Here is a 12,026-nt window from a genome sequence, read left to right as displayed (position 1 = left end):
TCTGGTTTTCCTTGGACACATTTATTTGGAATGGACAAAAGGGCATCACTGAGGTCCAGTATGACTTTGACACCCATCTGCCATGCCTATGTGGCTGCTACTCATAGTTGGTGTATCTTAGGGGCAAGTACAGAGGCCAACTCAGTCCTGCCCTCCAGTCCCTGTTGAATTAAAAGACAACTGAGGAATTATAGAGGTCCAGTATGGCCTTTTGTCCCTACCTTACCATGCCTATGAGGTTGCTGCTCGCAGCAGGGCTATGGAGCTTTCTTGGTAGCAAACAAATTGGCCAACACAGTCTTGCCCTCCTTCCTTTGTCTGTTTCTCTGGAAGAAGCTGTCCCATTACCTTTACACTCCCTTGTGTATTTCCCCTCAACAGATGCTGGTAATTCTCACCCATTAAAACAGGAAGACAGTTCTCGAGCTGTGTGGTGGAAGCTTGACTCTACTTTTTGGGCTTCTTGGTGTTTTTCTGGTTGTCTCTCAGTCTCTGCTGGAGAGTCAGTCTTGTTTCACCCAGCCTGGATATTACAGTCGACTCTTTGGGTTCTTCTACTGGGCCTTTGACTCTGTTGCCATGAGTCCATCCCCACTCTGCAGTTTGCACGGCCGATTCAGTGGTGAGCAGTACCTGAAAGGAACCTTCCCACTGAGGAGTTAGAGGCTCATCTCTCCATGGCTTGATCATTACCCAATCCCCAGGATTAATATTATGGATTCAGAAATCCAGGGTGGTAGTATAAGGAATTGCCCCTTTATGTCTTAGCCCTTCTAATGTTTGTGCTATAGACATCACTTATTTCTTGGCATTGGCTTCCCCTTCCTCATAGGTGGCAGCCTTCTGGGTTGAGGTCAGGAAGGGTAACCCAAACATCATTTCATAGGGTGACACCCCCAGATCTGACTGGGGTTGGCTTCTAATTCTTAAAGAGGCTAAAGGGAGACATTTTATCCATGACATTTAGGTTTCAATCTTTAGCTTAACTAGAGCTCTTTGACATTCTCTCAACCTGAGCAGAACTCTGTGGATGCCATGGAGTATGTAATTCCCATTTTACTCCCAGGGCCTGAAAAACTTTCTGCAATATTTTTGATGTGAAATGAGTTCCCCAGTCTGAATTAATCCTGTTTGCCATCCCATATCGGGGAGTGATTGATTCTAGAATTGTTTTACTCACAACATTGGCATTGGCTTTCACAGTGGCACCACCTCTACCCAATGAGTAACATGATCTGCTATCACTGGTAAAAACTTCCACTGTTGTACCTGGGGAAGCTCGTTAAAGGCTACTTGGATGTTTTGGAAGGGCCATAAGGCTAATTCTCACCCTCCTCTGGTTGTTTTCCTCATGACCTTCTTATTCACTTGTGGACATATCACACACCGTTCAGTTACTTGCTTAGCTATTCTGAAAATTCCTATGCATCCCCAGTCCCTCAGAAATTGATAATTTAGCACTTGTGTACCCCAATGTGTTGTTCCATGTATGCCTTCCAGCATTTTCTTGGCAGGGGGTTTATTCAACATTTGCATCCCATCTGCTAATCTCCATTTCCCTTCGTTATCTTTCTTGGTTCCTATTTTAAGGAGTTCTTTCTCTTTTTTCCATCTGAATACAGGGACTTTTTGCATTTCTCTCATGGGTGTTAATACTATTATTAGTTTTTCTGTCTGTGATTCACTTGCATTTTTAACTTCTAAATTGGCTAAATTGTTCCCTTGCACCAGTTTTTGATGTCCTTCAAACATGTACCAGCACTACTTCCTCTGGTAATTTCTCTGGTAAGGTTTCTAACTCTTCTAAAATAAGTTTTTTTGTGAATCAGTCTCTTTCCCTTTGAATTTAATAGCCCCCTCTCTTCCCAAATGTTTCCAAATGTATGCACTACTCCAAAAGCATATTTTGAGTCTGTATCTGTTGTTCCCCTTTTCTGTGCTAATATTTCCAGAGCTCACTTTAGGGCATACAACTCATATGCCTGGGCTGACCAGTTGGAAGGTAACCTTCTCTTTTCTATGGCTACTAACCCTTCATGCACTATAGTGTACCCCATATCCTGTGCCCCTTTATTACCCCTGCAGATCCATCGATGTACAATCATTTCCCTCCTTGGAATGGTTGATCCGTTAGGTCGTCTCTTACTTTAGTTTGATAGTTTATAACCTCTTAGCAATTATGTATTAGCTCCTCATCTGGTTATTATGTATTAGCTCCTCATCTGGTTCTCCATCCAAAAACTGGGCAGGTTGTGTTGGTTACTCACAATTAGCTCTAAACCATTATCTATTAAGATGGCTTCACACTTTAGCACTTAGGAATCAGTGAGCTATTTCTCAGCCTTTTGGCTCAGGATATTCCTTACTGAGTTAGGAATATATATCTTCAATTTTCTCCCAAAGGTTAATTTTTTGCTTTCTGCTACGAGCAGGGCAGTCATTGCCACAGCCTGAATGCAAGTTGGCCACCCCCAGCTGATAGGGTCTGGTAATTTTTATAAATAGGCCACTGGTTTCCTGGATCCTCCCCAGTCCTGGGCTAACACTCCATGTGCTACCCCTTTTTCTATATCCACAAACAGATAGAAGAGTTTGTCCAAGGCAGGAAGTCTCAGGGCTGATGCACTGACTAATTTTTGCTCTAAATCTTCAAACTTTTTCCTCGTCTTTTTCCCACTTAATCTCCTCTTCTACTAGCTTTTCATACAAGAACTGGATGGCCTGCGTGTATCCTTCAATCCACAGCCTACAATATTCCAACACCTCTAAAAACCTTCTGACTTCCCTCTTAGTTTTTGGCCGTGAGAGTGAGGCTATGCCTGCAATTCTCTCAGAGTTTAGCTGCCAGATCCCTTGACAAATCCCATCTCCTAGGTACTTTACTTCTCTCTCTACAAATTGGAATTTCCCTTTTGATACCTGAAGTCCTTGGTTTCCTAGAAAATTTAACAACACTATAGTGGACTCTAGAACTTTGTTTTCTTCCTGTCCTGAGAGAAGGAAATCATCCACATACTGGATGAGCTTTATCTCGGGTTTGATGGAGAAGAGTTGTATTACTTCTCCTAGGGCTTGACCAAAGAGGTTTGGGGATTCAGAAAGCCCTTCGGGTAACCTAGTCCACAACTGTTGCTTCGATCCTCCCATTCAAAAGCAAATATATCCCTGCTTTTCTCTGCCAGTGGGCACACCCAAAAAGCATCTTTTAGGTCTATCACGCTAAACCACTGGTGTGCTGGGGGGATATTACTCAGTAGTGTATAGGGGTTAGGCACTACTGGGTATCAATTCACTGTGCTTTTGTTCACTTCTCTCTAATCTTGGACAAGCCTGTAAGTCCCATCTGACTTCTTTACTGGTAATATGGGTGTATTATGGGGGGACATACATGGGTCTAAGGTCTCCTCCTCAAGTAGGTCCTGGATCAGCGGCTGCAGTCCTCGTCTCCCCTCCAGGGAGATTGGATATTGTTGTACCCAGACTGGATGTCTCTCATCAACTATTTTTATTACTATAGGTGTCATGTTCAATTTACCTCAGTTTTTCAGTTTTGCCCAAAATTCATCTCATGAATTTTCTCCTCATTTTCTTCCCTTAATTGGGGAAGCTTAACTACCATTTTCCCTTCCTCTGGGAGCACTCCAATGTCAAACTGCACCTGTAAATCCTGTCCTAATACATTTCACCCTGCTTCTGGAACTAATAGAACATCCCCAATTCCTTTTTTTTTATTGATCCAAATTAAAAAATTTATCCTTTATAACTGTGGCTTTGACCCCTTCCCCTTTAGCACCTACTACTTGCACAGTATCTTGACCCTTTTTGCACCCCATTTGGGATTCTACCAACACAAGTTCTTTCAGCCCCCATGTCTACTAGGAATTCAATTTCTCCCTCCTGGGGATCTATTTTTAAAGTTATCAAGGGCTCCTGATGGTATCCTGTCCCCAGGAGGTAGAGCCCCTGACACCCCAAGTCTTCTGCTTCTCCTTTGTGCTCAGTCTCATAGACTCTCAGCTCCTTTCCCTTGTGAGGCAATTCTTTCTTATATGCCCACTCTCTTTACAGTAAAAGCAAACTGGTCGTAGGTTCCTCTGTTTCCCAAACTTTCCTTTTTGTGCCCAGTCCCAAGGAGATGCATCCCCCCTCCATCTATCTTCCTGCACTCGGAATCCTCCTGCCTTACCAGGGTTGTTCTTTACATGCTGGTTTCCTTCCCTAATGGCAGTTACCATTACTTTGGCTTTTGCCTTGGCCTTCTCTTAGTCCCTTTTTACATACTCCTTCTGTGCATCACTTAAAAGATCCTCTACCCTCCTTTCTTGCAAACCATCTAACTTTTCTAATTTTCTCCATATATCTGGCCAAATGTGAGTGACGAAATTTATCTTTAGTAAGATCTGTTCAACAACTGTATCAGAGTCAATCCCTGAATATTGCCTCATATTCCTTCTCAGTCTTTCTAGCCACTCTATCCTGGTTTCTTACTTCCTTTGCTGCTCATCAAAAGCTTTATGAGATTTTAATTACATGGAGCTGCCTCTTTGATACCTCTTATAATCAATGTTCTATATTCCTCCATGTCTTGCCTCCCCCCCAGTGCTGTTGTGGTCCCTGGTGGGGTGCACTATGGGCATTTTCAGATCCCCAGGAGGTCCTTGCAAATGCTCCTTTTCCCATATCCATATCTCAGCCAATCAGATCATCTTTCTTCTGGTGTGAATGGTCATTATTGATTGCATCTCTTCCGATGTATGAATATTGGGCCCCAGAAACTAATCTAACTGTTCCACTAATCCAGTGAGGTCCTCTAGTAATCCTTTCAATTATTTCTTGAACATTCTCATGTCAGAAGAACTGAGAGGCACGGTTACAAATCTAATTCCTCCCTGCCCCCCACACAGGGATACTTCCCTCAGGGGATATAATCCCACTGGCTTGCTTCCCATCCCCTGACCTGCTTTCCTCTCATTGTGCCACCCTCTTTCTGGTGTTTTGACTAGGCCCATCAGGGGGTAGGGGAGGTGCATCTGGGACTACTGGAAGTGGAGGGGATCAGTGTTCTAATGGGTCCCATTCTTTATTTTCTGATACCTTACACGTGCTCACCTTTGAGGGTGAACTCTCCCTCCCACAGCAGGCAGCATAGTCACTCTCTTCCTGATTGAATGGTTTCTTAGCTCTTACATGGATGTTTAATGCCTGACACATCCATCTTTTGTCTGACCCGTATCTCAGCCAGTATACATGATCACTCCTAATTTCCCTTCTGGTCCATTCTGCCATGCAATACTGAATCATTTTGAGCTCATCCTTATCTCTGGTATTTGGGTCATATTTCCACAGGCCTAGTTTCTTTCCCAGTGGGCCATCTGGGAGTATACCTATTGGTACTGCCTCAATTTCTACTCCTCCCCTTGGGGATTCCCTATTTGCCCACAGTCCCATCCTGACTGGCCGATCACAGGCCCTCCTCTGACCGAGCCCACCTTTCCAACCACAGGCCCTCCAGACAGAGCCTGCCTCTCTCAGAAGAGAAAAGGAAAGGGGGGCCAGGAAAAAAAGAAACAAGGAAAAGAGGAAAGAGAATAAAAGGAAAGAGAGAGAAAACCAAAAAAACTGTACTTCTGTTTTGACAAGTAAAAATAAATAAAATCTTACGATCCAGGGGCTTCCATATCAGAGGATGGGTCCCTGTCCTTCTTCTCCTCCTCGGTTCAATGCTCTGGTCCCACGGTCACACTCTGCTCCCTGGCCCGCCTGGCTCAGCTCAGCTATGGCCTGCCCCTGGCCCAATTATCCTCGGCAGCTGCAGTTCCACCCCTGGCCCGACCTGGCTCAGCTTTGGTGGCTCCACCCATTCCAATTCGACTCAGTGGCTTCCATCCAACATCTGACCCAACTTGGTTCGGCTTCGGTGGCTCTGCTCACCCCAATTCAACTCAGAGGCTCAGCCCGCTCCACTTCAGGGGTTCCTGCTCCTGGCCTGACTCGGCTCAGCCTCAGCGGCTCTGCCTGCCCCGATTTGGCTCAGCTCAGCAGCCAGGCCAGCCTGACCCCCTCGGTTTGGCAGCTCTGCCCTGACGTGACTTGACTTGGCAGCCTGACTGCCCCAACCCCCTTGCCTAGACAGCACAGAAACTGCTCCACTGGCTCCTGGATGACCCCTTGCAGCAAACCCCTTGGTGGTCACCCCACTTCCAGCCCGGCTTTGGCTGGCCCTGGAAATTACAGCACTGGCTGCGCCCCAAAGGCTGCCCCCGCTCTGAGCACCGCGCGAGCCACAGAGCCATGTGGAGCTCACCGGCTCCCTTGGTGCGTGCTGGATAGGAATCCTGCCACGGGTCCCCAGTGGGTGAACCCTACTCCCAAGTCCCCACAAACTCTTCAATCCTACATGTCCTGCCGGCCATGGGGTCCTTGTCTATGGGATCCCCACTTTCCTTCTCCCCATGCATCCCGCTGTTCCCTTTTCCTTTCTACCATCCAATATTCTGATGCTTCAAGGGACCAGGATGGATCCAGTATATTATTAATGTGAAGCTCACTTTCATTCACTGGAATTTTGGAGTCACAATCTGGCCAAAAATAGTTATGTGGATTGTCTTCACCCCCCTTCCCCTCTTTTTATTATCCAGTCTCCTGGTGTCTTTGGGCTTCCAACCTGCAACCACTGGTGGAACTGGGAGAGTCCGACAGACTCCACCAAATCTGTGGCAGGGGCACCCCTTTTGAAAACTCCTAAGGCCACCAACTGTATTTCCCAGATGAGTCCTCATTTGTGAGAAGTTATACTAACTTCCAAAAATTTAAAAGGATTATTAAAACCTTATAAAAAATACAACAGAAGACTGAGCACAGAAAATATTATGGCACTGGGAGCAAAGGATTTTTTCCCACCATGTGCTTGCCCAGACAATGGATGTTTCACCTTTTAACCCTTTAGCCCCTCTCAAAATCTTGTTAATCAACTCTTTCTTTGCTGTCCAGTGGTGGAGGTCACTTCCTTACATCTTGATTGGCAGTCAGGTGTTGCCATAGTAACAAACCAACCCTCCCAAATACCCCAACTACCAGGTAACCCTGTGATAACAACACAAGGGGGTGTAAAACAAAAATATAAATCTATAAAACTTGTTTTAACATATCCGTTACATCTGCCTTTTAATTGTAAGACTCAACCACCGCATTACTCATCTATCACACAATTATTTCAAAACTGCTTCCTGTTCCACCCTGACTGTCCCTGCAGAGGAACAGGGCATCTTTCATGCACTTCAAGATCAGGCTTCTCATATCATGGTGAGTCTGGGATGGAAATGGCCTTATTAAGAAGGAGAAAAGCAGAGGAAATTGATTAGAAATTCTTAGAAAAAAATACCCTTCTTACAGACAAGGTTCACCAAGTCATTCCCTGCATTTCTCCTTTTCATATTTTTTCAGTCTTCTACTCTGGGAGATGCAACTTCTTCTGCTGCTTATCATGAACTGATTGTGCTCTTGATTTATACCAGCACGAGAGATGTAGAATCATCTAAACTGAAAACAGAAACAAACTGACAACCAATTTTCTGACAACCAATTTTCAAGTTCTAGATCACTTTCCAGGTGTCTGTGGAGATGCGTGAATGATTACCACACAACTCTCCATTTCTGGCTGCAGCTTCTGGAGATTCTTTCTCTGAATTCAGTCAGGGTTGCATTCCCCACAAGTCCTGGTACCCCCCTCCTGTTTTCCAAGACTGGAACAGCCACAATGAAAACCTCACCAATGGCACAACTTTCCAGTCCACCAGGAAAAAAAAGGACAAGTTGTCAAGTCCTCAAAACTTTTGTCCTGCTTTGCTGCAAGAGTCCTGCTGCACGCAGTGTGGAAAGCCAAGAGAAGCCGCAGGTGGTGGCACATCTTGTGACAAGAGCTCGACCTCATTCTCCAGGAAAGGTTTTTGAAAAGAGCAGACAGGATCACAGAGAAGATTCCTGGAAAACTGAACCAGCATTCCAGAAGTGAAATGAAAATGGAAAGAAATCATCTGAAATGTTTTCCTCAGTTTATTTCTATGCTCCTCTTTTCCATCTTGCACTACTTCTCCATGCCATGAGTTCTAAATGCATCTCACCTCTAAGATCAATGACTTAGCAAGTTTTAGACACACTAAAATACCATGACCTGCAGAGTTTGGCTTCCCCTGTTTTTGTTGGAAAGCAACGCTGGAGACACAAGTGCAGCGCTTGGGTCGGGCATGAATCCTGCAGGCAGGGAATGTGCCCCGGCAGTGTGTGACCCTCAGCAGGGACAATGCTCAGCAATGCTGCAGGCAGGGAATGTGCCCCGGCAGTGTGTGACCCTCAGCAGGGACAATGCTCAGCAATGCTGCAGGCAGGGAATGTGCCCTGGCAGTGTGTGACCCTCAGCAGGGAAAATGCTCAGCATTGCTGCAGGCAGGGAATGTGCCCCGGCAGTGTGTGACCCTCAGCAGGGACAATGCTCAGCAATGCTGCAGGCAGGGAATGTGCCCCGGCAGTGTGTGACCCTCAGCAGGGACAATGCTCAGCCGCGTTGCTGTGCTCGGTCTCCATGGAACCATGCCAGGAGCAGCTGCTGAGCTCAGAAGCCATCGCAGCCGCCACCCTGCTCCAGAGCCCCTTGGCAGGGTGGGCTCCTGCCCTGGCTCTGTGTGCCAGGAGCCGGCAGCGCTGGGTGCAGGGAGCCCAGGGAGGGCACAGAAACGCTGGGTGAGAAATGCTGGGGCACAGCGAGATGGGCGAGTGCAGCCGGCCAGGGCAGAGGAGCAGCATGCACAGGGGTCACAGTCTGCAGGACAGATGGCCAAGGGGAGAAAACAACAAACTGCTCAGGAGGGTGGAGAACAAACTTTTAGTTGCAAACTTCAGAGAATGAGGTATTTGGGAAATCTGAAACAATGTGGAATTAAAGTAAATCACTTCATAAAGCACTGACTTAGCAAACTCTAACCTGTCCAATTGCAAGTTAACCAGATTTTGAGAAGAGGAAGTCAGGAGAAGAGAGAGAGGGAGAGAGAGATCCACAGTCAGTCTTGGATCTCAGCTGCTGTGAGCTCCGGGGCCGTGGGACGTGTCAGTGTCACACCCGTGTCACAGCCAGACCTGCTCTGGTCCCTCTCTCAGGTGGGGTTTCTGGGGTGCCAGGGGCTTGGCAGCCACTTTGGGGCTGCACCAGAGGCTGCAGTGGCTGGGCTGGGGCATTGACCACCCCACCTATGCAGAACTCTCCCTGCCCCAAACACACACTGGAGATGTCTGGGGCTGTTCATCATTTCTCTGCTCTCCAGCACCAAGGCAACGGACTCTGGCTACAGATCTGAGCTCATGCCCAAGGCAACCACCCCTGTCAATGGGGCTCCATGGAGCTGCTCTCAGGAAAGACCCTGAGAGCTAGGGAGTGCCCCAAAACTGCCTCAGAAATGTGAGATACCCAGCCCACTCCTCAGTCCCAACCCCAACACATCCCACCCGTCCTGGACATCATGACCCCCCTCCCAAGCTGTACTTCCCCCATTTCCCACCTCCCAAATCCCATTCCACCCATCCTGCCCCACCTAATACCCATTTCAACCCTCCCGATTTGAAGCCCACTTTACCCAATCTCCTTCCAACCCCATTCCACACCAAAGGGCTGTGGAATCCAGGAATTTTGGGGTGGGACTGATTAGTTTCAGTGCTATTGAGCTGACAGATCGAACCCTCTTGTCTCTTTGAGTTCCAAGAGAGGGAGAAAACTAAACCAAATACCCCCAAACCCCCCAAATTCTCTCAATTATTTCCCTGAATCCCAGATTGCCCTGAAACACAAGTAAAAAGTGAGGATTCTGATGTCTTTGATGAATTTATTGATTTTTACCCCAATTTTCTCTGTTTTAAAGGGATGAAGATGAATCCAAAGAAAATTAGGGCCAAAACAAAATAACCAGCCTTAAAGGTGCAGAACTCATTTCTGGGCTAAACAACCGAGGGGGTACGAGCATCACAAAGTCACCCCAGGATACACCCCTGTTAGTGTCAGGGGGTCCCGTCCCTGCCTCATCTCCGGGCTGCTGGGGGTCTCCCAGCTCCGGTATTGCCCCTTCCCCTCTCCCCACCCCGGGGGTCCCCCGTTCCACAGCCCCGGCTCTCACAGGGATCCCCAAAACCAATGTCCCGCCCCGTCGGTACCAGGCCATCCCCACATGGACTCCCCGGGACCCTCCCGAGGGGCGATGGCGGCTGCTCTCCCCCCGAAAAAGCTCCTCTTAGGGAGCCCGGAGATATCCGGGGCTCGAGTCCGGGATCTGCTGGCTCCGAACACTCTCCAAAAAATCCTCCCGGAGACCCCTGCCTGGAGCCGGGGCGAGCTCGGCCTCCGCCCTCCCCTGCGGCTCGGGGCTGGGGGCGATGCTCCCGGGGCAGGGGGTGCTGCAGGCTCGGCGTGCGGGCGCTGCGAGCGCCGCGATTCTCCCGCTCCCGCTCCTGCTCCTCCTCTCCCTCCTCTTCCTCCCGCATTTCCTCCGCTGCCATCCCGGACGCTCCTTTCCCACCGCTCTGCCCCACGGCCCCACAGCACCGGCTGCTGGGGGGGAGCCCCCGATCGGCCCCAGAGCTGGGCAGGAGGCTCGGGTGATAGTGGAACCCTGGAAAAAGTTAAAGATAGAATCTAAAATGTTAGGCTTTGTGCTTACGCTGCTTTCCCAGATCAACTGCACCTGCGTAAGCAGTATGATAAATTATATAATTGTTAGATGTGATGATTGTTTAGTAATTAAATGTAATTATTATATAACCATAAGAAGAATAGTGAGAAACTATGTTGGAAATTCAGAGAGGGGCTAAATTTATGTATACAATAGAACAATATAAGTTTAATAATTAACATGAAAGTTATGTAACGATAGAGTATAAAATATGATCATTTCGGATGTATGGTCGGAGTCAGATTTGGGTTGAATATACCCCGATTCCCAGAGCTCTTAATAAAAAGCACTGCATATAATCGCTCCTTGATTATGTGTTTTTGAACGCCAACATTTTGGCAACCCAGATGGAACCGTTGTGAGCACTGCTGAGCGAGTTCGTGACTTGATCATGCTCCAGCCAGCACCGAGGGATTCTTGGGGAGCCCATTGGCCACGACCGCTCCTGCCGCTCACAACGTCCCCGGGAGAAAGATAAGGTGCTTTTTTTACTTTGGTTTGGTTTTGGATGCCTGCCAAATAAGACACAGCAAAAGCTACACTTGGTTGGGCTAAAGGAATTCCTGTTGGTACAAGCCTAGGCGCCATTCCATAAGACAATCACAAAAGCATTGCGGGTTCGGCATTTGTGGTGTATTTGAAATGGAGAAATTTAAAGGGATTTTGGGCAGTAACACCCCTATCCCGCAAACTTCTCCTTTGGGGTGCTTATTAGCACATTGGAAACAGGGTAACTTTGGGGAAGAATTACGTAAAACTAAGTTGATTGATTACTGTAATTCATGGTGGCCAGAATATGCCTTGGAGAATGGCGAAAAATGGCTAAAATACGGTACTCTGCAATATAACACTATTTCGCGGTTAATGTCGTTTTGTAAACAAGAAGGAAAATGGGATGAAGTCCCATATGTTGATCTGGTTTTCTATTTACAGGGAAAGCCAGAATGGCAGGATGAATGTGGATTATTAGTGGTTAAAACATCTGCAAAGTGTGGGGTTTGTGAGGAACGTTGTTTAGAACACTTGGCATTAAAAGAAAGCTTGAGTAGGGAAAATTATACAGATGTTGAATTACAAGTAGGTCCAATAAGAGCTAAGAAAGCTACAAGAGAACCTAACCCTATCCCACCTGTTTCACCTGTTTCATCTGTCCCTATCCCACTACCTGCTCCTCACCCACCTAGTCCTGAGCCTGTCTCGTCTAGTACACCTTTCCCTCTTTATCTTCCTCTCCCATCATCACCCGGTCCCTCTTCCTCGGAAGATGAGCAAAACCTAACTGTGATAGAAAGGAGAAAGAGGTATGCGAGTGAAAAA

The sequence above is a fragment of the Melozone crissalis genome, unplaced genomic scaffold, assembly GCF_028551555.1.
Source record: "Melozone crissalis strain CALT ecotype California unplaced genomic scaffold, PUWL_Pcris_2 ptg000192l_1, whole genome shotgun sequence".
Taxonomy (NCBI): domain Eukaryota; kingdom Metazoa; phylum Chordata; class Aves; order Passeriformes; family Passerellidae; genus Melozone; species Melozone crissalis.
The sequence above is the reverse complement of the archived record's forward strand: the minus strand, read 5'-3'. Positions refer to the sequence as shown.